Source organism: Rutidosis leptorrhynchoides, chromosome 5 (genome assembly GCF_046630445.1).
Source record: "Rutidosis leptorrhynchoides isolate AG116_Rl617_1_P2 chromosome 5, CSIRO_AGI_Rlap_v1, whole genome shotgun sequence".
Lineage (NCBI taxonomy): Eukaryota > Viridiplantae > Streptophyta > Magnoliopsida > Asterales > Asteraceae > Rutidosis > Rutidosis leptorrhynchoides.
In genome coordinates, this window is record NC_092337.1 from 438,160,605 (window position 1) to 438,165,423 (window position 4,819).

Below are 4,819 nucleotides of genomic sequence, written 5' to 3' on the forward strand. Positions count from 1 at the left end.
AAATTTACCGTCAAGCTTGAAAGATTTCATCTTGTTATGTCTTTGCTTGAGACGGCCCGGGAATGGAATGGGTGTTTTAGGTGATGACTTAATGACTACTACAGAACGGGTATTAGTTAGTTTCTTCTCCTTAGAAGAAACTAAAGGTTGGCTATGTTCCACCTTTGAGTCATTTTTAGGACAACCAAGAGAATCGAGACGTTGATTTAGCTGGCTTATTTGATTTTCAAGACTACTCAGGTGATTAGTCATGACTAAGTCAGCCGCATCTTGTCTTGCTGTGATCATGTTGATGATACGCAGTATAACATCGTCTGTACTTATCTCTGGTAGGGTAGTAGGTTTGGTAGGTGGTTTGTGCGGATGAGCTAGGATCTTATCAGAGTAGACAACAGAGTCCTCACATTCAGCCTCGTATACCTTGGCCGGATGTGGATTAGTACAATTCTGGCATAATTGCACTTGAGACACATGTTGCGGGAGTTTCTTTAGCTCTCCAACTTCTTTGGTGAGGTTTTCTATTTGTTCCGAGAGATATTTTATGGTTTTGATAGGATCGGAGGCGGAAAGCGATGTTGCTGATGAAATGTGCTCTTCCGTGTTCCAATCGTGATGGTGCATAGTCATCTCCTCGATCAATCTCCAGGCCTCGTCAGCAGTGAAGTTCATGAAGTTACCCTGAGAAACAGCATCAAGAGTAGACTTGTTGTTCTGATTCAGACCTTTGTAAAAGGTCAAAATCTGATCAGAGCTCTCAAGACGATGATTCGGGCATCTTCGAAGCAAGTGTTTGAATCTTTCCCATGTGGTGTAGAGTGATTCATCGTATTCTTGTTGAAAGTTTACGATATCATTCCTAAGTATGATTTGTTTTGATGGGGGAAAGTACTTGATTAAGGAAGTTGTTGCCATTTCCTCCCATGAGGTGATAGAATTGGGTTCTAACCCCTCGAACCAGGCTTTTGCATGAAGAGTTAAGGAATATGGGAACAGATACAGACGAACTACATCTTGTTCAACCCCGTTTTGCTTATATGAGTTGGATAAGGAGAGGAATCTATCTAAGTGAGAGTTGGGATCATCAATTGGTAAGCCATCGAATAGACAGTGATTCTGAATGAGTTGTATGATGCTATGCTTAAGCACAAAAGACGCTCCATTAACCTCTGGATAGAGTATCGGTCCTCCTCATCCTTCTAATGAGGGTTTGGTGATGTCAACGAGAGTGATACGTGAGGCCATCGTCGAACTATTGGTAGGTAAGTGTGGATCTCGTCGGATGGGTACAATGTATGATATCGGATAGAAAAAAGGATGTGTCGGAAGAATTCTTAGCGGTCTAAGTATGTTAAACCATCCTAAAGGTTCACTAATAAGGAAATCCATTTTAAACTTTTCAATTAATCTAAATTAAGCTAATATTATCTAACATAACTACGGTAAACAGTAACTTCTGACAAAGCTAGCCTCGGTCAAAAGGATCTCTTAGAAACTAACTAATCTAAACAGGCTCCAAATCGTACAACCGCTCCCCGGCAGCGGCGCCAAAAATTTAACTACCCCGTGATATGCCCGAATCGGACGGTTTATTTATGCGGAGTCGATAGGTCGCAAAACGTCAGTTCAGGATACCAACGGGAGAAGTTGATTGTTTAATTTATATGTGTTGGGCCTAAATCTATTATTCCTTCCTATGGGTTAGCAAGGGAAAATATGACCTAGGGTCGTTCCTTGAGCGGTCGAATTTGAAACGGAGCTTATCTAGATAATTTAGTGATTAAGATGGGTTTGTACACAATTCAGTATCCAAGACTAGTGGCCAGGTACACCTTGTGTGGAGAGGCAGGATCCTTTTGGTCCTAATAAATTGGCGACTGTTCGGAAAATCCAACAACCAAGTCCAACCGGTTTATTCTAGACACCACTTTATCCGGAATATCAAATTGTGTAAAGGCAATAGTTGGGTTGAATAGTTTATATAATTTTAATTAAGATATTAAAGCAATATAATTAAAATAAGCTAGCTAGCATGCAACAGCTAAGGACAGAGAAAACGTGGTTCACCATGATTTAAGATAACGTAGTGTCGGGATGATTATGAGGCACTCCTTGGATAGATATACCTTGGTGTGAACACTAGATTCTCTACTAAGCGGTTTCCCGGTTAGCATGTCACGAGGAACTAGGTTTTGAAGATTCTGATCGGATGGACTATGCTCAACTCCCAACACTTTATCTGGTTTAACGATATAAGCGGCCCATCTTGTATGCGGTGCATACCTTGAGCGCACGAATAAAGTAGCATAGCCATATACATATGGAATATTCAACCTTTCTTAACACCTTAGTGTATCACCCAAGTGAGTGGTTATGATTGTGTTTCGAATCCCTTTCTGTCAATGGTTTGGTAAAATCTAAGGGTTTGTAGACAAATTAGAACATCCGATAGTTCTCAGTCATCCTTAAGATTTATAAGCTTAGTTTGTATTGTAGTGCGTTAAATTCCCATTTATGACTTAAACCAGCCCTTACTTAAATCTACCTAATAAATCCCTTAGTTATCCACCATGTACTAGACTTATAGTGGTTCCATAGCTTCTAACCTTGACCATGCTCAAGTGGTCCTATAGTACATCGACATGAGTCTTATACTCTTGACCAATGTCTTGATCTGGTCCTGTGGTAATTCCCCATGTACTTTATAGTATTTCCGATGGGTTCATACCTTGACCAATGTATAAACACAGATAACTAATTACCTTTATAATGTCGACTTTATAAAAGGTTTTAATCACGTTTATTGGTGGAAGGACGATAATAACGAGGTTTAATATCATAGACAGAAAGTGAGTACTAAACGATAATCATCCCTAACTAACATTAATAAATCATGGCAAACAATCAAGCAATTACTCACACATCATGGCAACAAACATTTCAATCATTAATAAATCACAAACATCAAACAAGAACATTATGATGGATTAATAAAAGAAAAGGATAGATAGTACCGGATAATGTCGGCAGAATAACACTTGTATTACTTCATAATATCCATAGCGTTACAATGCTTGAAAGCTTCTACTACTAACTACATACTAATCTCCTATTGATCACTAGAGAGCGACAATAGAGAGATAATTACATTTCCTAATCTCTGTACTTTTCTCTCTCTAGAAACTAGAGAGAGAAAGTAGAGAGAGAACTAATCTCCTATAGATCACTAGAGAGCGACTATAGAGAGATATTTAGAGAGAGAGAAGTGAGGAATTGGTGTGTTTTTGGTGTGTTGAAATGAGAAATGAAGCCCTCCTTTTATAAGCAAAGCTTGAGGGCTAAATTGTAATTTTTGGCCAAAAAAGACCTGGCAGGCCGTATTTGGCAGGCCGTTTGCATACTGGCAGGGTGGATGGCAGGTGGTATAGCAGGGCGGATTTTGTTCTGGTCAGCCTTGATTCCCTGGATCGTAACTTGATTTCTCGTTTTCGCTCTAGAATCTTCGTTTTAGCTCCGTTTTTGATGATTCTTGCGCCCACGCATTCGTAATTGAATATCCTACAACATGAGGTTAAGTAATTAAGCTTTTCCAAAAATTATAAAATAAGTTATTTAAACGCGAGTAATCGTCTTAGCCGGTTTTGCTCGTTTTTCCTCCTTTCTCATCTGTTTTTAGTGATTCTTGAAACATAGCCTTTGTAATGACTAAATCTACCAAATTAACCAATAAAGTGATTATTAAGTTTGGAACTTTATGGTTTTAGGGCTCAATATCGGGAGTAAAAACGTGACTTTTTTGGCTGATATCAGAAGCATTTCACTAGCATGCATAAGGAGGCACCTGACGCAGTGTTATGCAACTCTCATTACTATTACCGAGTCTCAAAAGCTCGACCCTTACGGGGTCTACTCTCGGTGTCACTTGTCTTCTAACTACTCGAAGTCACGCAATTTCCAAGGACTTTACGGCTCAGCGCCCATAACCTTCTAGCGACACCCGCTAGTCTCAATTCATCTAGCTCGCATCACTAGCCCATAAACCTTTCAACTCATCACTTAAAGAGATGTTTGGAACACCAAGGCTTATACTCTTCTAACTTCGTCATAAACATCATCATGGTTACCTTCTCACATAAATTCTATGAAAACTCGCTACACGTACCGCATCAAACCGCAATCGTGGTTAACGAATATGCCTCTCGAATGGCATACCACGCATACAAAACAAAAATATTAGAAGAAAAGAGTGGCCGTCAAGAGCGCACCACACTCGCCATATCGTATCCAAGCCAACGAAATTGAACCACCAATTAACATGTATATACCTCCTAGCATGTTAATATCATCAAGCATACAACTACACTTCGGTTACGCCCTAATTGGTTTCACTATAATGCTCAACACAATCGATAAATCCTACGGGTCTCACTCGAACGAGTTTAACGACCCAAAACCACAACGTAAAAAGCCTAGACAACCAAACACTCAGCAACAGAGTCAAGACACGACACATCGACCTATACGACCAATCTCTTCATGATTCATACGTCACATCACGTTGTTCCATTCGTCCCGTGCTACCAGTCTTACGACTAAATGACTTTGACTATAACCGACCTATGAACCTTACGGTCCTTCAACTTCTGACACTATAACGAACACGCATTATCAACCCAACACTAAAGCCCATTTGTATAGGTTGGTAAAACCAACCCTTCACTCAATGCTAAGGAATGCTTAAAATGATTAAGTCTTACGCCCTTCGTCCATCAATCCGGCCGTCAATCGTAGGGTAATTCCATTAGGAATGTTACCCATAATA

At 39.8% G+C, this 4,819-nt stretch overlaps 1 non-coding gene across 1 annotated transcript; it reads left to right on the top strand.

The window, feature by feature from the left end:
- Positions 1-757: 757 nt before the first annotated feature.
- LOC139851183 (small nucleolar RNA R71) lies at positions 758-864 on the top strand. Its single transcript, XR_011760540.1, has one exon. It is a non-coding gene; the product is annotated as a small nucleolar RNA R71 (small nucleolar RNA).
- The last annotated feature ends 3,955 nt before the right edge of the window (positions 865-4,819 follow it).